We start from the raw sequence: 10,885 nt of genomic DNA, 5'->3' as shown, positions 1-10,885 counted from the left end.
TGTACCAACTTGTTTAGGTGCCCATGGCACTTCAACACCCCTCGCTCCACCTAAAACAACAAAAACTTAGTATTAATGTATGCACAAGTTTCGTAATACAAAATTTAAATACTAATAGACACTATATGATAATATTACCTGCCCCTCCCAAACATCGCGAGCCACGTGCACTGCATAGTCATACAACAGATATGACACACAAGGGCCACCTCCATAAACACCTCTCTTGAACTCCAAGTCATTGTTAGACTTTCTCACAATATTCACTAGAGGTACTAGTACATGGACTTCCTCGTCATCCTTGTCATCCTCCTCCTCCTCCACGTCCTCTTCCTCCTCGTCAGTCTCCTCTTCTACATCATCAACACCCTCTTCTTCACTATCAGCATGACTTAGAACTACACTCTTCCCACGATCCATATTTATGTCATCGTCATCTACATCTACATCTAAATCTAAATCTAAATCTAAATCTACATCTACATCTACATCTACATCACTCAGAACTGTCCCCTTTCTTCTCTTTTGATTTCCTAACTCTACACCACTTACAACATTACTCGATCATCCGCTTTTCCGATCCCTCTACTTAACCGATGCGAAGTGGTTGTTCTCCTTCCTCTCTTTTTCTCAAGCTCCTCATCGCGACCCGAACTACTACTCCCCCCACCTAACAACTTCTTAGCACCCGTGAAAACACTTTTTGCTGCATTCTTCACATTCACATTCTTTGTTCGAGGCATTGCTACAAAATAAATAGGAGTTAAAAATAAGACATTCAACTAATTCAAATTGTTGCAATACCAACGTGAAAAAACAAAGAACGAAATAAGGCGGTGCATGCCAATCTATATCTAAGGTGTGCATGCTAACTAGGCAAACTATACTCCTCTATTAAATCCCCCCTCTACACACTAACAAAAAAAACCCAATCTAATTCAAGTATGCGAAATCGACTAGGAAAACTTTGCGAGAACGACTCATGTAAAACTTTAAAGCCACCATGGAGATAATGAACATCGAAAAAAGAAGCACATTTGTAAAACGAAAATAGTTGACGCGGCATAAGAGAAAGACAATATAAGAGTTGAAGCTCGATGGGGAAAATGAAAGGGCCATAATCTCACGAGTGGAGGAACGAAGAAAGACCAACATCAAAGGGGAACAACTGTCGATACTCGATCTTAAGTCTCTAACTCAAAAACTAAATTGATTTATCAATATACATTATTTTTATTTTTATTATTTTTGGGTAAATTTTATCAGTATACATGAGTATGTACTTGTTTTGCTATTGATGTTGTTCCAAAGGATGTGTAAGCTAATAAATCAAAGGAACACTTATATGAAGCTCAACAAAGATAGAATTGCTCATAACTTTTGGCGAGGATGATCTACACATCGTGGGTCTCGTGGAGATCGTCAGTAGCAAAAAACTTATTACTTACCTTGTTTTGACCTGATAGGTGTTAGTACTATTAACATGAATTCTATAAGAATTATCTGTACTTATATTATATATTTTTCTTGTAATAAAAGAACAGATTGGATGACATGGATTCTATAATAAAATATACCATCTTGGCATCTTCCATATTCCAATCATTAACGACTTTCATAGAGTTCAACCACCAGTAACATAACTAGTTCAGAACTTCAGATAAGTGAGAGCAAACGTAAGAGTCAATTGAAGCTCCGCATATCATTGTTTATTATATTTTTCTTAATAATCAGAAATTAGATGTTACTTGGGTTGTGACAAACCGCCTCCGTCCACATTACATCCTTTTCTTGTGAAGTGTGACTGAACACTACTAACAAAGTTCCCCAGGGAAAGTGCAACATGAAAGCCCTATAACTTAATGGAGACTATGGGCACCCTGTAAAGGGATTATGGGGATGGATGTGGATCTTACGGAACGTATCTATATATATCCGCTATACTTGCGAAAATATAAATTTTGTTATACTCGAAATCTTGTGAAACTTGTGTTAGATGGATGACCACTAGCTAGGTTCAGCTTTATTTTGGTTTTCATGCATTCTTAACTTCATTTTAAGAATGGGTGATATCAACAGGGAAAGTACAAAATGGGTGTCTAGAAGTCAAAGGAATTGAATCAAACATAACATTATATATATATAAAAAAAAATAGAAAGATAGAACAGTTACCTGAAACAGAGCTATATATTTATTTTGAATCAAGCAAGCAGTACTCCAGTCGATATGGCCTCAAATAAAAATCTAGTGATATCAACAGGAGAGACAATAAGTTCATAACTTCATTGCTTGATTTAATGATTTATTTATTTTGAACTTGGATAAACATAACATTGATGTCTCTGTCTCCATTTCTATAAATCGAAAAAATTAAAAATATAAATAACTTAAACAGTCAAAAATCCCAATGTACATAAACAGTGTAAATAACTTAAACATCAAAACTCTGACAGAGTTCACCGAACTCTAACAAAGTTCAAAACTCTGACAGAGTTCACCGAATATGTGTTTGTCACCGAACTCTGACAGAGTTCAAAACTCTGAAAGAGTTCAAAACTCTGATAGAATTCAAAACTCTGACAGAGTTCACCGAATATGCTACTTCACCGAGTTTTCAATGTTACAAAAGCAATTTTGTCAATAGTGTTAAACTCTTAATGGATCATCGATGAGTAAAACCTCTAGCAGATCATGCAGTAGTAGTAAGTCACTACCTTCTATATTTCTAGCCTAGCAGGTGTCGTTGAAAATTGGCATGGGATTGATAATTTTATTCACAACCAATAGAAATGGCATTTAGAGATTGGCTATAAACACCCCACGGTATAGAAGAACATATTGGAGTTTTAAACAAGCAAATTGAGGGGAGATGACATTACTTGTTCTACTATAAACACCTCTAAGTTGTCGAATGGCTTCAACTTCAACTAGAAGTTGAGAATTTGCATAGGAAATCGGAAGCAACTTCCACGGTTAGATGCCACTTATTCATACCGCTTCTATTGCCTTCTTCAGTTCTTGGAAAATGACCGATCATTCCTCCGTAACACATGTAAGCTAGGCATTACATGCCCATAATAATTCCTTAGTACCCCTCCATAGCCCACACTATGTGAGTTTACAAAACCATCAAGTATTTTTATCGCGACACCACATAAAATGAGTAGATGCAATAGCATCTTTTGAAGGAGGAAACCATGTGTTGCTCGGTTGATCTATTATATAAACCACAGATCATCACTAAAATCATTCTTCGGTCAAATTTCTTTGAAGCCGATAAAGAAAACATGTGCATTCAACATTTGAGATCCTAACTGATGTGATCAAGTCTAGGAGTAGGACCCAAAACGGTGCTATTGCCATACCAAACTTGTACATATCAGAGTAAAAGGAATATGAATAAACCATAAGCTTAGGCAGGTAGGGACAGAGAAAAAGAGAGAGTGAGTGAGTGAGTTAAGTTTTGGTTAAAATGATAACTTATAATGAAAGCGCGAATGAGTACATATTTCTAAGCAGTATTGATATCATAGATTATCACTGAACTCTGACAGAGTTCACCGAATATGCTACTTCACCGAACTCTGACAGAGTTCAAAACTCTGATAGAATACGGCATAAAGAATACAATAGAGTTCAAAACTCTGACAGAGTTCACCGAACTCTGACAGAGTTCAAAACTCTGACAGAATACGGCATGAAGAATACGACATAGTTCAAAACTCTGACAGAGTTCAAAGCTCTGACAGAGTTCAAAACTCTGACAGAATACGGCATGAAGAATACGACAGAGTTCAAAACTCTGACAGAGTTCACCGAACTCTGACAGAATACGGCATGAAGAATACGACAGAGTTCAAAGCTCTGACAGAGTTCACCGAACTCTGACAGAGTTCAAAGCTCTGACAGAGTTCAAAACTTTGACAGAATACGGCATGAAGAATATGACAGAGTTCAAAACTCCGACGAGTTCAAAACTTTGACGAGTTCAAAACTCTCGGCGAGAATCACGACTGAAGAATACGACGAGTTCAAAACTCGGCAGAGTTGAAAGCTCGGCAGAGTTCAAACTCCCGACGTATCACAACATGAAGAATACGACGAGTTCAAAACTCCTGAGAAACTACGGCATGAAGAATAACGACGAGTTGAAAGCTCGACAGAGTTCACCGAACTCCTGAAAGAATACGACAAAGTTTACTTCAATACGAAACTTGTTTACTTCCAAGTTTCGGCGTTTTAAACAACAATATAAACAATTTCATACCCAATTCATACTTGTTTACTTGTCTAAGTTCATAAACAGTTGAACCAAGCGTTTTAAACTTGTTTACTTGTCTAAGTTCATACCCAATTTCGCGTTTTAAACAACAATATAAACAACATCCAAGAATAAAGTTTATTAGGTTAGTTCATACCCAATTTCGCGTTTTAAACAACAATATAAACAACATCCAAGAATAAAGTTTACTAGGTTTATTTCAAACGAATCCAAGCTAATTAAATAACAAATCAAACGAATTAAAAGTGGAAAAATACCTTAATCCAGAAGCTTGGTTCAAACTGGAGAAGAAGAAGCCGAGAGAGGCCGAGAGAGAGAGAGAGAGAGAGAGAGAGAGAGAGAGAGAGATTTTTCCCAATTTTTATTTTTCGAAATTTTTTATTTTGAAATACCGCGAAATATTGAAATATCGGTTTTATCAGTGGTTTAGATCTTCAGATCTTGAGGGCGAGATCAGACGGTTCAAGAGAAGAGTGAGATAAGAGTGTCACTATAAGAGTGGCACTCTAGACAAACCGATATATATATATATATATAGGGGTAGGTTCCGTTTACAACACTTTTTATACAATGTTTTATACAACACTTCAAGATGAATATATACGGGCCGGCTACATCGACATACTATTCTAACATACTATCTTGACATACCCATCCGACCCTCAGATCAAACAAAATCTAATGGCTAGATCTATTTCTAGAAAACCAAGCAAATAAAAGAAAATGGGTCACAAATAACAACAGAGCGAAAATATTATTTTCTTTCACACAAATAGAAAAATCATTTTATTCTTTTCACAACTCGTTCTTCTTCTTCATACACATTTTTTTTTCTCCACTAAAAACAAGCTCTCGCTTGACGCGAAAGAATGAAATTTAAGGTCTTTTTTTTTCCCAAAATTTATGTTTGGTAATTTATACGATTCATCCTTCAACTTAAACATATTGAAGATGGTGTATTCATGTTCCTTTTATATATATTAATGATTGAACAGGCAACTCCAAATGTCATTTTCTTTTAGAAAACCGACTCTCCTATCTCTTAAAGGGGTATATCCTTGTGTATTTTCACTGGTTTAAACTTGCATTTCTATTTTATGTACATGGATTGATTTTTCTCTCATGTTCAAGGTTTCTACATATCTATTAGCTTCTCAAATCTGAATCATGCAATAAAGTACACCAAAGTTGGGCATGAAGGATGACAGCTTAGACTGAAAACTAGTGTAAATTATGTTTTTTGGGTTGTATTCTTGTCAAATTTTCGACTTCTCCTCGAGATAGTGAGTCTTCTTGACATGGACAAGTTGCCACCAAATAATCGAAGATTATATTTCCAAAACCTATAAAATTTAGATTTATGTAGGTAGAGGCAACCAGTTTGCACAGACATAAGAATTTATAAACTTAGCAACCTGGAGGTCCGTAGGCTAAAAGAAATCAAATACATCATTAGCTTAAACGAAGCAAAATATTTTACAGCAAATACTATACTGCGGTTGAGAACAAGAAAATCCCATACTATTTTTTTAAAATGGAAAACAAAGGAAACCCCATGTTTCTAACCTCATTTCAGTTCACTAATTTAACTTATATATCTTGTGGTGTTTGTTCTTTCTCTGTTTCACTTGTTTGAATTAAATTTTTGGTTAACTTCGATGGTTTTATACTATTATAAGAACTTTAATGGTTTTATACCAAAATAAGAACTTCAGTGCAAATGAAGTTATTGTTGGATGTATGGGTGTTTATTTTCCCTGAGTTTTGGGTTCTTTCTTACTAACAACATGTAGGCTTGAAGGAAATATTGGTCTTCAATGTCGACAAAAGACCAATATCAACAATGCTTATATGGATATTCTCCTTACCCATAGCTGCCTTTACTCCCTTTAGTTCGAAGCTCACAAACAAGAAGAAGATAAGAGAACTCCGCGGCTTTGACAAAATTGTTAAAAATTAATAATCTCACAAAGAAAGAATTGAAATTAATGTGAATGACGAAAAACAAGCTTGTGAAAAAGGCAAAAATATCAATTTTGCCCTTTCTTATTTGTTTGGTTTCTTATATGCACATCTAGACGTTAGATTGTATAAGATCTGACGGTTGACTAGGTATGACAAGATAGTATGTTAGAATAGTATGTCTAAGTAGCCGGCCGTGTATATATATATATACACGGTGAGGTGATGCATTACCTTAAAAACTGAAATTTCGAAATATAATCTCACGAGGATTTTCTGAAAACTCTCTCACTCGCTCTCTCTCTTCTATTCTCTCTCCAAACATAGAGTGACCTATCCCCCTCTGTACTCTCTCCCTCTCTCATGGGCTTCCTCCTTCCTCTATTTCTCTTCCTAAAATTCTGATTAAAAACGAGGTTGCAAATTCGCGTGTGAAGAATGGTGGAGAGATTGAAGAGAAACAAAAAGAAAGTCATGTGGAGAAGGAGGAAGAAATCGTAAGATTGTTTCAGAATTTATCTCCGGTTTTTGGTTGTTGTTGACGACATTACTGCAGATTCATATAATTTATCTCCCCGACGATAAAGTGGGAACCGGTTTGGTAGTTGCTCGAAGGTCAAATGGGTCATGGTCCGCACCATCCGCAATATCATCTATTGGTTTGGGTTGGGGTGCTCGTAAGCATATAATATTTATTGTCTTTATCATTTCATGTAAATTCATTTGTGGTGCATTGTTTTATATACGCAAAGGTATGTTGTATACGTCTTTGCATATATCCTTTGGCACCTTATAAAACTTGTTTTGGTGTGGATGATGCTGGTAGTAGTTATTTATTTTCAATTTTACTTGATGACCTCGCTCGATTTATCATTTTTCTTCGATGCTAAGATTCATTTGGCCAACTTGATGTACTTATGTACCTAAATAAAGTAAAATAAATTGCGCTGACAAAAACTTGGCAATGTGTTTCATTGTGACCCTCCACAGAATCAAACACTCACATCTTTCCTCTATTGCAAGTTATTCTAGCATTTTCCTTAGATATGGTATCTTCCAAAGACTATCAGATTCCTTAATTTTCTACTGTATTGCTATAAGCTTATAAGGCTTGTGTGTCCTTATGTTGATAAATTATTTGATAAGTGAAAAGAGAGTGATGTTTCCAATCAGAATAATACCAGACAAAGTGGATATAATACTTGGAGTGGAAAAAAAATTCATTCGAAGCATCCGTTTGTAAACTTAAAAAACACATGTTCTGGATTATATGTTTTGTTCTTATAGGATACATGATGCTGAATCTTAGTTTCCACTTTTCTACGGTAGACAAAATGTCAGTCACAGCCTATCCACTAAGATGGTCGGCCATTTTCCAACAACATAAGATTAAATCTGGTTTGTAGGCAATTCATCCATCACTTTAAGGATAAATTTCACCACAATTAGATAATGGGGCAGAATCCATTTTATTCTATCTTATAGAAAAAAACTCAGTCGAGAGTGAAACCAAATAAAGAAGCCTTATGGTAGGATTTTATCCCGAATTAATACAGTTGAGAGTTATTTATTCAAATATTGGTTCTTGTAGTTCAATTTTGAACTGGATGTGAAGCCTCATTACGGAATTCTGTAAGAATTTTTGCATATAGTTACAGTACGGATTAAACACTAACTCAGGTGGTTCGTCTACATGTGCAGACGGAGAATCTATGTATCATGTGACCTTGGTGCATGAATGGAAAAATGTAAAATTATTTAGAGAAACGAAGAAGAAAGAAGTCGATGGCTCTAATACACTTAAATAAAAAGCTTGTTTAGTATTTTAGTCCGGTGTTATTGTGACCCAATTAATTTAGTTTCTAATATTGCAAACATGATAGTGTTTAAAAATGACTGTAAAGTTTCTTTTCTTAGGTGGCTTGATATTTATTTTTGACAATAACCCTTTGATTTGAGAGATTGGGGGTGAGCTTATAAACTATTTAATAGTGCTTCACGATATCAAGGTTGTAAAACATTCTCAGTAGTTGTTTGCAATTTTCTCTTTTGGGGCTGGATGCAATCTTCTTTGTAGGACTGTAGGGGAGAGTTTTAGAAGCCGATCTTAGAGCCGGAGATAGAGGATCGCATGTGCTATACTTACAGCGCATAAAAGGTGAGATGAGATAGCTTCTATATAATTTTTTGTGGACTAGTTACATTTTCTTTTACATCCATACTAAAGAATTGATGTATGTGATGATGTACTAAAAAGTGCATTTATTGGAGTTTCTCTTGAAAGTAATATTGTTAAGGTCGCGGATGGATGCAAACCTATGCTTCTATGGTGATCCATATCTCACCATGATGACATTCTTCTTGGGATTTGTTGAGAGACCCAAAGTCAGCGAGCCTTTGTACTCTGCTTTGAGAGACCTTTATTCTAAGCTGCAATACTAAAGGTTACTTCTGAAACATTTCAATGTACATACATGTCATAGTATCTTGCCACCTACAAATCAAGATGTAGATTGGTCTCCCACAACAGTGGTGTCGAATGTTAATATTGTGGATATTGTTTAAAGTTCAAAACATGCTTTTTATTTATGTTTTATCATTTCCTTTACACAGCTTGAAGTTGCCTACAGTACAGAAGGTGGGAAAAAGAAAAGAAGAAAGAAGGGTTTAGTCATCTCATATGGAAGAGGAGTTTTTTTTTTCTTGTCCCTTATTATACTCTGCCATTAGCATAATGTTAAACTGTGGAGAGCCTTTATATTCTTTGTGTATATATACAAGGGATACTGACATTTGGAAGTATTATAGAAATTGCCTGGTCGTTCTCATTTTGAAACCGTTCTCGATCGATGTTAGTCCTCCTCGTGCCGAAAGTACCGCTTTTACATTCTAGGAGGTGATTAACCAATTTTTCCAAATACATTGTCCAAATTATGGCAGTGTTTAATGTTATCCATGTAACACAACATTCTAAGCAATTTTGGATTCAATATTTGCTCGGATAATGTTTATTGTCAGATCTAAACAAAGATGGCATTGGCTGCCTACAGAGCATCGTTATTCCACTACAGCTTTTCTTGATGGTCCAAAGGGAAAATAGAACAATAGCAAATACAGGTTATCTAGAAAAATGTATTCTCCTGTTAATCAGAGATACAAAGAACAAATACACCCAACAGATTAGGGAAAAGAATACCATCATCATCACCTAAAAAATGCCTAGTACTATCATCTCCAGAACTATATCATACTGCACTTGTTCATCTTCATTTAACCAGCTTCTTCAATGCAGAATCTTTCTTAAACTCTTCCATTTCATCAATCCACAAATCAGCAAACTCGCAATTCCAAGCATTGCGAGTTTAAATCCATGAAGGATGGTAGATGGGCTAAATCTATATGGTCATTAGGCGTTTCGTTCGGCTGTATTGGGTCGGTTAAACTCCATGAAGAAAATGTTCTTTCATTTCCACTCTGTAATGATTAATGATGATTTGGTAAGTGCTTGATAGAGATATATCAATGAAAGGAGAACACCTAAAAGAAAAGTTTAATATGCATGCAATTGCAACATTTAAATGAAAGAAAAAGCTTCGTAATTTTCAAATGGGAGAAATCCAATTCGACAAACAAAGCAAGCTTCTAAATGTTAGTTTGTAGTACAACTTCAGCTTATGGCCCCAAAAAGTAAGACTTGCTTCTTTCTTTGGAGACTATTCGAACTCCGTTGAATCATCCTCGAATCGGATGGAGTGTTTCTTTGAACATGCCCATTTCTATCAGTATGCTCAACTCCACAAGCTTCCCGTTCGTTGACTTGATGAACTTAGTTTCTTTCAGATTTTCAACTCTAACATTCCTAATAATCAAATCGAGAATGCACTAGTGTTAGAAAATATAGCCGAGTAGTGTCAAGTCAGCTTTTGTCGAGAATGAAAAAGGCAATAGCACTTACATGCCCAAATCTCATAAATCTTGGGACTGCTTTAAAAGATGTCAATTACACTATGCATGGAGCCTTTAGGAACCATTAGCAATTGTTTAGTAACCTCCAATTGCTTATTTGGATCCGACAAGAATTCAAGAGGAAATGGTAGTCATTGTTTCCAAGGCTCTTGTATTCTTCAAAAAAAATTTAAGGAAACATAGCTCATTCTTGCTTCCACTAAATTCCCAGACTTCAACCGACTTAAGGTTCGACAGAAAATCTCGAGGAGTCACTGACCATCACACCATCATCTTCTTCAAATTCACATACACCAAGTCCCTAGGTTAAAATCACACCAAACTTTAGGCCGGGCGAATAAAATACTAGTAATAAAGGAATAAATGAAGAGAACTATATACTAACATACTGGAAACTTACATAGTCAATGAAAAGACATTCCATGTTAGGCAAGTAGTGAAGCAACTTCACAAATATTCACCATTAAAAAAATCCACACCCACGCCAATCTCACATATTTCAAGTTTGAAAATTTTAGTAAATTTTCTGGAGACCTGCTTTAGAGAGCGCCTTGAATATCAAACCATGTTACAACATTTATCGTGAATCGGCTATCCAAAGGGTATAAAAAGTATTGGCAACAACAATGAGGTTATCTGACATGCATGTAAACTAGAAAAGCCAAAAAGAGCAA

At 35.5% G+C, this 10,885-nt stretch overlaps 1 long non-coding RNA gene across 1 annotated transcript; it reads left to right on the top strand.

The window, feature by feature from the left end:
• The first annotated feature begins 6,479 nt into the window (after positions 1-6,479).
• Positions 6,480-9,073, top strand: LOC147503969 (uncharacterized). The gene is made up of 3 exons (XR_015220309.1): positions 6,480-8,403; positions 8,503-8,689; positions 8,859-9,073. It is a non-coding gene; the product is annotated as an uncharacterized LOC147503969 (long non-coding RNA).
• Positions 9,074-10,885: the final 1,812 nt, after the last annotated feature.

The sequence above is a fragment of the Coptis chinensis genome, chromosome 4, assembly GCF_015680905.1.
Source record: "Coptis chinensis isolate HL-2020 chromosome 4, ASM1568090v1, whole genome shotgun sequence".
Lineage (NCBI taxonomy): Eukaryota > Viridiplantae > Streptophyta > Magnoliopsida > Ranunculales > Ranunculaceae > Coptis > Coptis chinensis.
Note: the sequence above shows the minus strand (reverse complement) of the source record. Positions and strands in the feature narration are given on the sequence as shown.